Here is a 15,527-nt window from a genome sequence, read left to right on the forward strand (position 1 = left end):
CATCCATTTCTAAAACCTCCCTTTGAGTCAAGATGTAAAGGGATGTAAAGGATGGTGACCCACTGTGTGGCTTTGGAGTCACCTCCTGGTCCAGTCCCTTCCCAGTGCTATGACCTGAGATAATTATTTATCCTCTTTCAGCTTCAGTTTCCTCATCTGGACGGTGGGGGATCGCAGCAGAGGATGCCTCATGAGGTTGCTGTGATCATTAGGTGGAGACTGAGTATTTTAAGGGAGGATCTTGGCACATGTTAGCTGGTGTTATTATTACCCTGTTGTAGTGGGTATTACCCTGGTGGCTCAGATGGTAAAGAATCTGCTTGAAATGTAGGAGACCCAGGTTCAATCCCTGGGTTGGGAAGATCCCCTGGAGAGTGGAATGGCTACCCACTCCAGCATTCTTGCCTGGAGGATTCCATGGACAGAGGAGCCTGGCGGGCTACAGTCCATGGGGTAGCAAGGAGTTGGACACGACTGAACAGCTAGCACTTTCATGGGCAAAAATAACACATTTCAACTTTCTTCTATGTTATTTGAAGCTCCTCCCCTCCCACAAGGCTGTCCTCTGTGACTGTAAAATCGAAGCATGTTTCTTTACACGGTACACTGATATTCACAAAAAAACTTCCAAGAGGCCACAAATGAAAATGTTTTGGCAAAGATACAATGTTGACTCAGATATACCCATTAGGCCACACACAACTTTTCCATTTTCCTGCCTCTCAATTAGCTCTAATTCTTGACTCCATTGCTCCTGCTTTTGGTGTGAAAGGGTTTCCGATGGTCCACTGGGCTGCTGGATTAAGCTGTACTTAAGTTACTTATTTGCGGAAATAAACTTGTCTCCTTTGCTCTTATCCTTTCTGTAAATGGCACATTCCTACTAATGACATGATTCTCCAGGGTCCTCTGGATAACAAGGAGAAGCAATGTCATAGAACATATGCTTTTACACTTTATCGGCCACTGTTATCCGCAGGCCTAACACTGAAGCTGAGCAAACAGTCCAGACCCAGTTGTGAAAACCCACTGATTGTCAAGCTCATAGAGTCTGAATTTGATTAGAGTCCCATCTTCCTGCCCTTTCCTCTGCACTCCTAGAGAAAGTAACAGCTCTGAAGTCCCCAGGAAATGCTGCTTCATATAAGCCCTGTGAAATTCTAACCAGAAAGTGAGAGCCAGGAGAAACCAAGCTGATCAAATTGTCCTCAGAAGCACTGGTCTGTTTCACCTGTGACGATTGGCCGAGTTCAGGCCGGCACCCAGGCAAGTTTCTGGAAGTTGCCAGAAAGAACTACTGATAAGTAAGCCAGTGCAGTGGAAAACAACCTTTTATGCTCTCTAGTATTGATTTAGTTGAGGTCTGTGATGAGAGTAGAAGTACACAGGGCTAGTAAGTGCATTGAGGTGACTTTGGGGGTGGGAAATAATAGTTATCGGTTAATTATGAGAAGAATTTTGATGCTGGGAGGTTGTTAATTGGATGAAGGGCACTGTGGGGAATGAAGGTTGGTTTCTATTAAAGCAGAGTAATAGAGGAAGAGGCTGAGGAGTCAGTATCACCTCCTCCTTCAGACACAGATAATTTAGTCTATTTATTGGAGCTAAGAAACAAAAGGGGGAAAAAAAAGAACCTCACAGGTGTCTTTTTTAATTTAATCAGTGCAGTTGGTATTGTGACCAAAATTGCTTAGGCTGCAGGGCCTTCTGCTAAAAGGGCACTGCGTAGAACCATCCTCTGGAAAGGTGTCAGGAACGCAACTGTTTATGGCATAAACAGGGAGATGAATCTTAAATAGCTTACTCTGAAAATCTGATATGAAAAATAAGAAAAGGTACTGGAGCATTTCAGGTGGTTTCACAGGGGTACACCTGTTCATGTCAGCTTTGCCAAGCCTGACGTTCACACACACACACAGCCCTCCACTATGGCTCGATGGCTTTGGATGAATTTGGGAATTGCAGAGAGACTTGAGGATAACTCAGTTTATAGTGAAGACCGAGACAACAAAGTCGATTTGTCTTGTGTGCCAGCAGTCATTGGGCTGCTCTTGATGATGGAGCAGAGAGCATGGGGGAGGGGCGGGGGAAAGGACAGCAGCAGGTAGATGTCAGGGCAGCTCTGTTCATGAACAAGGAGCAAGACAGAAATTCGCACCGGTTCTTGCTCTTCTATAAAAGGATGAATGTCTCTTCTGGATTGGCAACTTAATTTTTCTTTTCATTTTGTCTGATGTTCAGGTTGCACTTCACATCAAAACAAGAAGGATATTCCAGAAATGAGTTTCATTCAATGTTGAAAATATTTCTGGAGCACTTAAGGCATTCTATATGAGCATGTTAGCAGAGAAGAGATGAAGAGCAAAAATCAAGAACTGACCACCCCTCTCCTCTGGAGGGGAAGACCCACGCTCCAGATAACTCATTCCAAGGGGTGCTGGTCCAAGGCAGCCTTTGTGACACCATCTCATGGGAAAGTTTCCCAAAGGAAGCTGTTTCTCTGGCTGCGGGTTTACTTAGGCACAGCCGAAATGCCCCTTTGATGGCATCTAGTGTGCCATAATGTCATTTTCACCTTAGTGAATATTAGGAGAGAAAGATTTCCCTTTAGTGCAAAATGCAGTACTGTGAGGAGGACACGTGACCAGGACAGCTAGCCCCTCCTGCTCTCCTAGGCTGAGTCCTTGCAAGGTCCGGCCTCCATGCCCAGCAGCTCTGGCTTTCGTGAGCTGCAGCGACACTACTGTCACTTTGAGGCCTGGAAGAACGTGCCCAGGATAACAAAGACACATATGTAAGAAGAAGCACTGGGGTTCTTGGGGTTTTGACAGTTCACCAGCGTCCTTTTGTTGAATTCTGCATTCATGAAGCACTAAGAACAGTGTCTGGCCTTTTGCTATGAGCAAGAAGACCAGCTGAGAGATGAAAAAGTACACAGTGAAAAAACTGGCAATAATAAGACTTTTGAAAAATGGGATATTTTCCCCCTTATCCCTGGCCTGTTTCCCATCCCTAACCTTGGGTCCCTGGGTTAGAAAAGCCAGCATCCCAGTTTTGTCCTTACTGTGGTTGATGAGCCACTGCCTTTGGGGGATTAGGCATCTTTTTTTGGGTTCTCCCTGCAGCTTGCCTGAGGAGTTGCTATAAAACCTCTGAGAAAGCTCTGGGACCAGTTCTTGGCTTTTGAGCTTTAAAAAAATGTTTTTTAAAAATTTATCTATTTGTTTTTATTTTTTAACTGTGATGAGCCTCCGTTCCTACACATGGGCTTGCTCTAGTTGAGATCAGTGGGGGCTACTCTTCGTGGCAGTGTATGGGCTTCTGATTGTGGTGGCTTCTCTTGTTGCGGAGAACAGGCTCTAGGGCACACAGGTTTAATTGCTCTGTGACAGGTGGGACCTTCCTAGACCAGGGATTGAACTGGTGTCCCTTGCATTGCAAGGTGGATTCCTAACCACTGGATGGCTGCTGCTGCTGCTGCTAAGTCGCTTCAGTCGTGTCCTGCTCTGTGCGACCCCATAGACGACAGCCCATCAGGCTCCTTTGTCTCTGGGATTCTCCAGGCAAGAACACTGGAGTGGGTTGCCATTTCCTTCTCCAATGCATGAAAGTGAAAAGTGAAAGTGAAGTTGCTCAGTCGTGTCCGACTCTTAGCGACCCCATGGACTGCAGCCTACCAGGCTCCTCCGTCCATGGGATTTTCCAGGCAAGAGTACTGGAGTGGCTAGGGAAGCCCTAATTAACAAAAAAAAATTGCAGTATAGGTGATTTATAATGTTGTGTTAGTTTCTGCTGTACATCAAAGTGAGTCAGTTACACATACATATATATCCACTCTTTTTTAGATTCTTTTCCCATACGAATCATTAAAAATTATTGAGTAGAGTTCCCTGTGCTCTACAGTAGGTCCTTATTACTTATCTATTTTAAATATAATAGTGTGTATATGTCAATTCAAGTCTCCCAATTTATCCCTCCCCCACGCTGTTCATCTTGACAGTCATAAATTTGTTTTCTACTTCTGTGACTCTGTTTCTCTTTTATAGCTAAGTTCATTTGTACCATTTGTCTAGATTCCACATATAAGTGATATCATATGGTATTTATCTTTCTCTGTAAGACTTACCTCTCGATATGACAATCTCTAAGTCCATCCATGTTGCTGCAAATGGCATTACTTTTTTATGGTTGGGTAATATTCCATTGTGTGTGTGTATACGTATATGTATGTATGTATATATATATATATATATATATATATATACATACACACACCATGTATGTATATATATATATATACATACATACACACACCACATCTTCTTTATGCATTCCTCTGTTGATGGACATTTAGGCTGCTTGCATATCCTGGCTATGGTAAATAGTGCTGAGGTCAACATTGGGGTGCATGTTTGTTGATGTTGTTTAGACACTAAATCCTGTCCAACTCTTTTGTGACTCCATGGACTGTAGTCCACCAGGTTCGTCTGTCCGCAGGATTTCCCAGAGAAGAATACTGGAGTGGGTTGCCATTTCCTGCTCCAGAAGATCTTCCAGACTGAAGGATTGAACCTATGTCTCCTGCATTGGCAGGCAGGTTCTTTACCATCTGAGCCACTAGGGAAGCCCCTTGGGGTGCATGTATGTTGAATTATGCTTTCTCTGAATTATCACCAGGAGTGGGATTGGTGGATCATATGATAGGTAGTTCTATTTTGAATTTTTTAAGGAGGAAAAGGGAAACTTCGTACCCTGTTGGTGGGAATCTTAATTGGTACAGCCACTATGGAGAATAGTATGGAGCTTCCTTGAACCCTTTTTAATTGCATTGTCATAACAATCCCAAACTGAGAGAGTGTATCACCGTTTTTGCATTTTTTAAGCTTTTATATTATTTTATTTATTTTTTAAAATTTATTTATTTATCTATTTTTTACTTTACAATATTGTATTAGTTTTGCCATACATTGACATGAATCTGCCATGGGTGTACATGTGTTCCCCTTCCAGAACCCCCTTTCCACCTCCCTCCCCATCCCATCCCTCTGGATCATCCCCGTGCACCAGCCCCGAGCACCGTGTATCATGCATCAAACCTAGATTGGCCATTTGTTTCACATATGATAATTTACGTGCTTCAGTGTCATTCTCCCATATCAACCTACCCTCGCCCTCTCCGATAGAGTCCAAAATACAGTTCTATACATCTGTGCCTCTTTTGCTGTCTCGTATACAGGGTTATCTTTACCAATTACTAAATTCCATATATACGCGTTAGTATACTGTATCAGTGTTTTTCTTTCTGGCTTACTTCACTCTGTATAATAGGCTCCAGTTTCATCCATCTCATTAGAACTGATTCGAATGTATTCTTTTTAATGGCTGAGTAATATTCCATTGTGTATATGTACCACAGCTTCCTTATCTATCCATCTGCTGATGGACATCTAGGTTGCTTCCATGTCCTGGCTATTATAAACAGTGCTGTGATGAACATTGAGGTACACATGTCTCTTTCAATTCTGGTTTCCTCAGAGTGTATGCCCAGCAGTGGGATTGCTGGGTCATATGGCAGTTCTATTTCCAGTTTTTTAAGGAATCTCCACACTATAGTGGCTGTACTAGTTTGCATTCCCACCAACAGTGTAAGAAGGTTCCCTTTTCTCCACACTCTCTCCAGCATTTATTGTTTGTAGAGTTTTTGATAACAGCCATTCTGATGGGCGTGAAATGGTACCTCATTGTGGTTTTGATTTGTGTTTCTCTGATAATGAGTGACGTTGAGCATCTTTACATGTGTTTGTTACTCATCTGTATGTCTTCTTTGGAGAAATGTCTGTTTAGTTCTTTGGCCCATTGTTTGATTAGGTCGCTTATTAGGTCTCTGGAGTGCAATGAAGTGTCCAGTAATGAGTTTTGAGATGTCAGTGGGTTTGGTGTGACTTTGAGCAGCCCGTATATTGAAGCTCAGGGCTATGTTCCTGTGTTGCTGGAGAATTTGCGTGGTATATCTTACTCTGGAACTTGTTGGCCCCTGGGTGGTGCTTGGTTTCAGTGTAGGTATGGAGGCTTTGATGAGCTCCTATCAATTAATGCTTCCTGAATTCAAGAGTTCTCTGTTGTTGTAAGGATTTGGATTTAAGCCTCTCGCCTCTGGTTTTTAGTCTTATTCTTACAGTAGCCTCAAGACTTCTCCATCTATACAGCACTGATGATAAAACATCTAGGTTAATGATGAAAAGTTTCTCCACAGTGACGGACACCCGGAGAGGTACAGAGAGTTACATGGAGAAGAGAAGAGGGAGGAGGGAGATAGAGGTGACCAGGAGGAGAAGACGGGAATCCAAAAGGGAGAGAGCAAGCTAGTCAGTAATCACTTCCCTATGTGCTCTCCACATCCTGGATCCCTCAGAAATGTTCACGGAGTTACACAGAGAAGAGAAGAGGGAGGAAGGAGACAGAGGTGGCCAGGAGGAGAAAAGTGGGAATCAAAAGGGGAAAGACAGATCCAGCCAGTAATCAGTTCCCTAAGTGTTCTCCACAGGCCGGAACACACAAAGAGATTCACAGAGTTGGGTCGAGAAGACAAGGGGGAGGGGGAAGGTAGAGGCAACCTGGTGGAGAAAAAGGAGAGTCAAAAGGGGGAGAGAGCAATCAAGCCAGTGATCTCGCTCCCAAGTAAAAATGGGTACTGAAGATTAGGTTCTTAAAGATACAAAGTTGATAACAAATACCAAAAAGCAAAGATTAAAAATCTAGAGTAGAGGTTAGATTCACAAAAATACAATATTAAGAAAAAAAAAAGAAAAAGAAGAAAAAAAGAGTCACAAAAATTATAAAATACATCTATATGAAGTTTGCTTTAAAAATAGAATCTTTTTGTTTTTGTTTTTGCAAGGTAATAGTAGGTTATAAAAATGAAAACTGAAGGAGTAATAGGGGACTTAAAAATAATAAAAAATAATAAAATAATAAAAAAGTTTTAAAAATTTAAAAAATGAATAGTAAAAATATATCTAGGACTTTCTCTGGATCTGTTGTGGACAGTGTGGGGTCAGTTCATTTTCAGATAGTTCTTTGGTCGGGCTTGTACTTCTCAAGGTCTATAGGCCCCTTCCTATGTAGTCGGTGCTAACTACAGGGTTTTAATGTATTGCACCTGTCACTTCCAAAGCGGTTCCCTCTGTCTATTTTAGCTTCTTCTGTTTGCTGGTCTCTTCAGTGTCTAATTTCTGCCCTGACACAAGGGGGGGGTGGTGGTGGTAACTTTTTCTTTTAGTCTCACTTGTTCAGTCGTGCTGTGGGGAGGGAGGAACACTGCAAACAAATCTCACTGGCGTGTGTTCACAATGTTTCAGCCACACTGGGTTTGCCTCGCTCACAGCATGTGTGCTTTCCCAGTCTACACTGCTCAGGCTCTAGGTTGCTCTGCCGGGAACTGTCTGAGGCAGGCCTCTGGGGTTGCCTGTACTTCCCAGGTCTAAGCCACTCAGGTTCAGGCTCTCAGGTACTTCACAAAGGCGCAGACTTAGTTGAGCCTGGGTTTTGTGCTCTTCCCAGGTCCGAGCAGCTCATGTGACCGAGTGTTTGGCTAGCGTGGTCGGGGGCTGCAACTTTTCCCCTCCCCCGTCCCAGCCACTCGGTTTTCTGGGTGTACAACAGCCGTGCCTTCTCAGGTGTGCTGTGTGTCTCTTCTGGGGAGCTGATCTCTGGCTGCAACCCTCCTGGCAGGTGTTGACCTTCCAGAATCCCAAGAAGTCTTGGTTAGCAATGAGGTCTGCTTGCAGTTTGGTATAGGATGCCTCTCTGGGGCCACGATTGCACCCTTCTGGCTCTGGCTGCCCTCGCCTGCCCATCTCCAGTGGGGGATGGGCCAGTCTGCAGCGGTCTAGCTCTGCTCAGTCCTTTGTTTTGTGAGGCCTGGCAGTGTCTTAGGTTAAGGCTTTTCGAGTGATAGCTATCCCACAATCTGGGTTGCTATTCAAGCTCATTCCCTCAGATTGCCCTCGGGGCATTCAGGCCCAGTCCTTACCCAAAGCAATGCAGCCCGCCCCTTCCTGTCGAGCCCCACCCACCCACCCGCTTGCTAGTGGGGGATGCGCGCGTGTCTGGGCTGCTGCTCCGCTGGGAGTTGCTGTTAGGTACGTAATCTGTGGGTTTTAATTATTTATTTATTTTTTCCTTCCAGTTATTTTGCCCTCTGAGATTCCAAGGCTCACCACAGACCCACCAGAGAGAGTGTCTCCTGGTGTTTGGAAACCTCTCTTTTTTAAGACTCCCTTCCCAACGGATCTCCATCCCTACCTCTTTTGTCTCTCTTTTTATCTTTTATATTTTGTCCTACCTCCTTTTGAAGACAATGGGCTGCCTTTCTGGGTGCCAGATGCCCTCTGCCAGCATTCAGAAGTTGTTTTGTGGAATTTGCTCCACGTCTAAATGTTCTTTCAATGAATTTGTGGGGGAGAAAGTGGTCTCCCCGTCCTATTCCTCTGCCATCTTAGGACCGCCTCCCGTTTTTGCATTTTTAACACTCAAATATAGAGGAGTTCTGGTGAGAGTTGAGAAACTGGGCACTCATATGCTGCTGCTGGCAAAAAAAGAGAAAAAACTGAGGCTCTTTCTCAGTACAGAAGATAATGCAGATAGTACATTATCTGCAGAAGTACAGAAGATAATGCCTGTGGTTCATGAATTATATCATTCATTTGACACTTATTACATAATACTTTTCACTATTACTTACCTTTCTGAAAATAGTTTTTTCTTGATTATATTTCTGAAAAATCTTAGACCATACAGACAAAAAAATCTATAGGGGATAAATTAAAAATCATCTGTCATTTCATTATCTAGAAGTAACTATATTAATATGTTTGATTTATTCTTTAAAATTTAACTTTATATTAATACACACATATTCATTTGTTAAAAATTTGACTATACTATACAAACTATTTAGGAAACACCTTTATTTTTTTCTGTATCAGTGAATACAGATCTTAATTACTATTTTATGGACTCAAAGTTTCCATAATGTAGATGAACTGTAATTGACTCAAGCTCTCCATTGCTGGTGGGTTTTTGACTTGTTTCTGATATTTAAAAATTTTTGATCTTAAATAATCAAAGTGAACACCATTGTAAATACACTTTTTTCACTTGCAACATTTTTCCTTATAATAAACTCCTAGAAGTCTAATTTCTGGCTCAAAGTGTATAAGCTCTTTAGAGGCTTGAAATGTATATGACAGTCTCCAGAGAGATTGCCTCAGTTCTTTCTCTTTTTTGCCAGCAGCAGCATATGAGTGCCCATTTTCTCAACTCTCACCAGAACTTCTTCTCTATATGCCTGTCTGGTGAAAACTAAGGTGTTAACAACATTTTGAAATTTGCCAATGAGTTTGTTGTTTTATTTCACTTTGATTATCAGTGACATTTAAGGTCTTGCCATTCATTTATTTATTAGCTTATTTTTCACTCATTTTCAATTATCTATTTAATGGCTAGTATGTGTAGGCACTGGGGGTTTCCCAGGTGGCTAAGTGGTAAAGAATCTGCCTGCCAATGTAGGAGACACAAGAGATGTGGGTTTGATCCCTGGGTCAGGAAGATCCCCTGGAGAAGAAAATGGCAACCTACTCCAGTATTCTTGCCTGGAAAATCCTGTGGACAGAGTAGCCCAATGGGCTACAGTCCATAGGGTTGCAAAAATGTCAGACGCAACTTAGCAGCTAAGCAACAGCAACAAATGCTGCAGCCCTTGTGGTAAGACCTGGGAAGCAACAGTGAGGAAAAAAAAAAGAATTCCCACCTTCATGGGGCTTAGTGTCTGAGAGATGCTGTGTTCTTTTCCTAGGACTGCCACAACAAGCTGCACACACCAGGTGGCCTTAAACCAACACAGATGTATTGTCTGAGTTCTAGAGGATGGAAGTCTGAAATCAAGGTGTTGGTAGGCCGGGGCTCCCTCTGAAGCCTGTCTGAGAATCTTTCTTCACCTGTTTCTAGCATCTGTTGTTCATTGGTCACCTCTGATGTTCCTTGGCCTGAAGATTCATCACCCAGTCCCCCATCTTCACATGGTACTCTCCCTGAGTCCCTGTCTTCTTTTGGATATATTTTTGTAAAGAAACCAGTCTCATTGGATTATGGGACCACCCACTCCGGGGAAACCTCATTTTAACTAACTGCATCTGCAAGAGCTTTATTTTCAAGTAGGGTCATATTCTGCAGTACTGGGATTTAGGATTTATATACATATATGTATATATATTCTTTTTTTTTGGTAGAATAATTGAGCTCAAAGAAGGACCCAGACATTAATGAAGTAAGTAGTCAAAAAATTTCATCTGGAGTCCTGCCCTGAAGGCGGGGTACACGACGGAGCTAAGAGAGAAAAGGGTTGACAGAGAGGCCACCCAGTTAAGAAGCTCAGCGAAGGCATCCCTGGGATGGGTGATTTATATCAGACATTACAGAAGAGCTGAATCAGCCTGCCTGAGGAGGAAGAGCCACCAGCAGGGCTCCCAGCAGAACAAAGGTGACTGGAGGGCAGGGCGGGGCAATGTGGGGATAGGGGAAAGGTGTGACCAGAGTGCAGAGAGCAAGGGCCAGGAGGGTGAGGTGAGGCTGGAAAGGAAGGTAGGGCCAGTCATGTGGGCCAGAAGGTGGACTTGAGTCCGAGGGCAGGCACCAAGCGGTTTGTCTGGGGTGGGGAACAGGGCGGCAGGGTGAGAGTCACACGTTTCCATGTATGGAACCATGGTGCAAAAGGGTGCATCTGCGTAGATGTCAGAGCCAGGTAGAAACTGTTACAGGGGGTGGTGAGAGACAGTGATTTGGACAAAAGGTGGAGACAGTGGAGAAGAGATGAGAGAACAGACTTGAGAGAGGAGAACAGAGTCAGCATTTGCTGGTGGATGAAATACAGGAGGTGAGTGGAGGCAGTGTCCAGAAGAAGCCTGAGGTTTCCATTGATGTTGCTGCAAATGGCATTACCTTTTTTTTAAAATGGCTGGGTAATATTCCATTGTATACATGTGCCACATCTTCTTTATGCATTCCTCTATTTATGGACATTCAGGCTTCTTCCTTTTTCTGGCTCTTGTTAATAGTGCTGCAGTGAACACTGGGGTAGAGTAGGGTCAGTAGAATACTCACAGAGAATTATCAACACTTGGAAGAGATCCAGGAACCTGGATTTTGGACACTCTACTTTCAGGTGCCTTTGGGACATGTGGGTGGAAATGCTGGGCAAGCAATTGAAGAGCTGGGTCTGGGGCTTCAAGACAGTAGAGGGTGGAAGCAAAACTCCGAAAACCTTTTGGGATCTCTCATTTGGGAGTCACCCATTATCATTTCTGCCTGTCTCCTGTAGACAGGAGCTCTTGATGTGTTACATGGTGGTGGTTTAGTTGCTAAGTGGGGTCCAACTCTTGCGACCCCGTGGACTGTAGCCCACCAGGCTCCTCTGTCCATATAGAAGCTTTTATTTTTTCATTTATAAAAGATTGTTATGTAACTGAAAGTAGGAGTCTGGCTGCTCGCTGTTCAAAAGCCAATAAAAAGGGAAGTTTGGTGAAAAGGAAAGTTTATTTAGGATACCAGCAACTGGGGTTGGCAGGGGGAGGGCGGACTTCTGTCTAAAGGCTGATTCCTTCCCCCTCGTGACAATCAGGGAACAAGTTTTCTTATAGGCAGCGGGAGGGGGCTGTGTAGAAACAGGACAATCAGCTCTGACAGTTATTTTGAAATTGGTCATCGATGATCTGGCCTGCATCATCTTGATTGTTTTAGGTACAGTTAATTTTCAGTTCTAGAGTTGGTTTGTTCCCATTTCCTTGAAGCCAATTCTTGGAATTGTGGCAGCTTATGTCATGGCTACCGTCTGGTCATCATGTAGTTAACTTCTACCTACTGGAGGTTTTAACGTTTATAAGATAGCTCATAGGATATGGCTCAGAATATTACCTATAGCCCTTGTGGAGGAACTAAAGGGACTTGACTATGCTTAATAACTGAAGTATTAGTATTTTTTAGTCTTGTTAGACAATTTTCCTTTGTTTCCACATTTTCCCACTTCTCTGATTAAACTTATTTGGCTAAAGTTTTTTCACAGACAAAAGGCAGGCAGAAGACATGGTGGGGAAGGACCGTAGAGTCCTATTCCATTTTGGTTATATGCTAACACATTGTTTGAAATGTATATTCTTTCTCCCCTCAGTTTGTTGCCTGTCTTGCAACTTTATTCATGGTGTTGCTGTGATTGTTTTAGGCCATTAGAAAGGTTTTAGATATTTATGTAATTTTAGTTGTCAATGTTTTCCATCAGTACAATGCAGTGTTTAAGTTTTCAAATCACACTGCCCAAGTTTGAATCCTGTCTCTGCCACTTATTACCTGTATGGTCTTGGGCAAATCATTTACCTTATTTGTGTGTCAATTCCCTTTCCTGTATTATAAGGAGAACAGTGGCACCTACCTCATTATGGACATTAAATAATTGACAGAAGGAATAGTGCTAGGCACAATAAATGTATAAGTCAGTAAGTATTACAGTTATTGTTGCTGTTACTGGAGTGTAAATATGACAAATGAAATTGTAAATAAAATGTATTCATAAGCTCAAGTTCAAATAGTATTTTAGAAATAAGTAAAATTAACCATCTGGGGAGAAAAACGTTGCGCTGTATTCCAGGACCAAAAAATTTCAAGGAGAGTAGAAAACAGAAAATTCAGTTTAATACTGTCTATAAACTGTAATAGAAAATAAATCTCTGGTACTTAGAACATTCTAATTACAGAAGCAAAATATGGTTTACCCACACTTGGAAGAAAACTAGCTAGCCTTATCTCCTAAGAAGTGTCTAGGCTCCATATAAGAAAATCTGGGACATCAAAACATGACTGTATTATATTGAAAAGGTTATTCTCTTGATACTCAACTTCCAGTGTGGGTGGGGTGATTCCCAACATCCACAAACAATTTTCAGACACAGCAGTGTGTCCAAGAATTTACTCAATTGTGACAGTCTACAAGGAGAGAGCATCAGACTTTACAGGGTAAAAATTTGGTCCTACCAGACTTTTTGCCCCTCCCTACCCCCCAACACACACACACACACACACACACACACATTTTAGATACCAGTCACAAGCCCAAGCTGTTATTTGTGCTTCTGTAAGTCCAAGATTCCCACAAACCCTCTCCTCAGGTACAGTTAATTTGCAAGAGGGGCTCCCAGAACTCAGAGAAACATTTTACAGAATACATCACCAGTTTATTACAAAAGGATACAGCTCAAGAACAGTCAGTGGGAGAGATGCATAGGGTGAGGTATGTGGCAAATGAGGGGCACAGAGCTTCCATGCCTGCACTACTCTCCCCGCATCTCCACATGTTCACCAACCTGGGAGCTCTCCAAACCCTCTCCTTCTGGGTTTTTATGGAGGTTTCATTATGAAAGCATGACTGATTAAGTTATTGGCCATGGCAATTGAACTCAATCTCCAGCCCCATTCCCCTCCTGGAGGTCTGGGGGTGGGACTGGAAATTCCAACTCTCTAATCTGATGGTGATTATTGGAATCACAGGGTTTCACTGGAAACCAGCCCCATCCTTAGGTGCTTTCCAAAAGTCACCTTACTAACAAAACAGAAAAACTCCTCAATATCTCTCCTCACTTAGGATATTCCAAGAGTTTTGGGAGTTCTGTGCCAGAAACTAGGGCAAAGACCGTTTATCTGGAAAACATGTATTTCTTATAAATCACAACATCACAGTCATACATAGAGGTGATTGTATGTGTCAACTCGAGGCAATGAGACCGGCAGCACTGAGGGATTGGTCGAGGTTGCCTCAAGTGTGGTATTCCAAGGTAAAAGTGACCTGGCATCAAAAGTGAGAACAGAGAAGGTGGATTTTCTTTTTTAATTAATTTGTGTTGGAGTACAGTTGCTAATGTCGTGTTCTTTCCTACTGTAAGGCAAAGTGAATCAGCTATATGTATACGTATATCCTCTCATTTTTGGATTTCTTTTCCATTTAGATCACCACAGAGCACCGAGTAGAATTCCCAGAGCCATACAGTAGGTTTTCATTAGCTATCTATTTTATACCTAGTTTCAATAGTATCTATATGTCAATCCCAATTTCCCAGTTCATTGCACCCACCCCATTCCACCCTTGGTGTCTATATGTTTGTTCTCTACTTCTATATCTCTGGTTCGCAGATAAGATCATCTGTACCGTTTTTCTAGATTCTACAAATATGCATTAATATGCCATATTTGTTTGTCTCTTTCTGACTTAGTAGATCAGCAGGTCTGGTCAAACATTTCTGGGATGCTGTGTACTCAGGATTCCTCCTGCTGATCTTTTGTTCAGTTGACATTGTCACATCAGGCAGGACTAGGCAGTGGTGTTACCTGGAGGCAGTGGGCATCAACTCAGGATCTGGGTGGTTTACACTCCTTTTTGTTTTGATCTACCCCTTGCCTTTGCTAACACTGGAAGGGCTGTGCCTGCTGAGTGGACTAGAATTGATAGTCTACAACTTTCATTATTGTCATCATTAGTATACTAACTCCTGTAAATGTTATTAGTAATGGCTTCTGTCTTTGTTGTCATGTCTAGTAAGACCTTCAACATCTTGAGACTGAAAAATATTTGTCTGTATTTTCTTTTTTTTTTTTTTTTCAAACTCATGTCCATTAGGTTGGTGATGTCATCCAACCATCTCATCCTCTGTTGCCCCCTTTGCCTCCTCTCAAGAGTCTTCTCCAGCACCACAGTTCAAAGGCATCAATTCTTTGGTGCTCAGCCTTTTTTATTGTTCAGATCTCACATCCATACATGACTACTGGAAAAACCATAGCTTTGACTAGACAGAACTTTGTAGGCAAAGTAATGTCTCTGCTTTTTAATATGCTGTCTAGATTTGTCACTGCATTTCTTCCAAGGGCAAGAAACACACATCCAGAGAAACTAACTTGACAAATGTCAGAAAATCTAGGTAAACTAGGATAAAAAAACCCAGAAGGCTTCTGGTGCAGTATTATTCCTCCATGGTCATCTACTTCATTGACAACCATTCTTCTATGCACCCTGTTGATAATAATGCTTTGAGTATGAATTTCAGTATTTAACAGTTTACAAAGTACATACATCATGTCATTACACATTGCAAAGTATAATTATGTTATATATAAGTATATAAAATTGTGTTCACTCTCATTGCATCAATCTCCCCAGAGCCTAATGCATCATACGTCTTTTCTTCAGTCCTATTCTTTTTTTTTTTTTTTTTCCATTGAAGCATTATTTTATTTTATTTTATTTTTTTTTTTATAAATTTATTTATTTTACTTGGGGGCTAATTACTTTACAATATTGTAATAGTTTTTGCCATACATTGACAAGAATCAGCCATGGGTTTACATGTGTTCCCCTTCCCGAACCCCCCACCCACCTCCCTCCCCCTCCCATCCCTCTGGATCATCCCACTGCCCCGGCCCCGAGCCCTTGT

Source organism: Giraffa tippelskirchi, chromosome 9 (genome assembly GCF_054371585.1).
Source record: "Giraffa tippelskirchi isolate mGirTip1 chromosome 9, T2T-mGirTip1v1.2.pri, whole genome shotgun sequence".
NCBI lineage: Eukaryota > Metazoa > Chordata > Mammalia > Artiodactyla > Giraffidae > Giraffa > Giraffa tippelskirchi.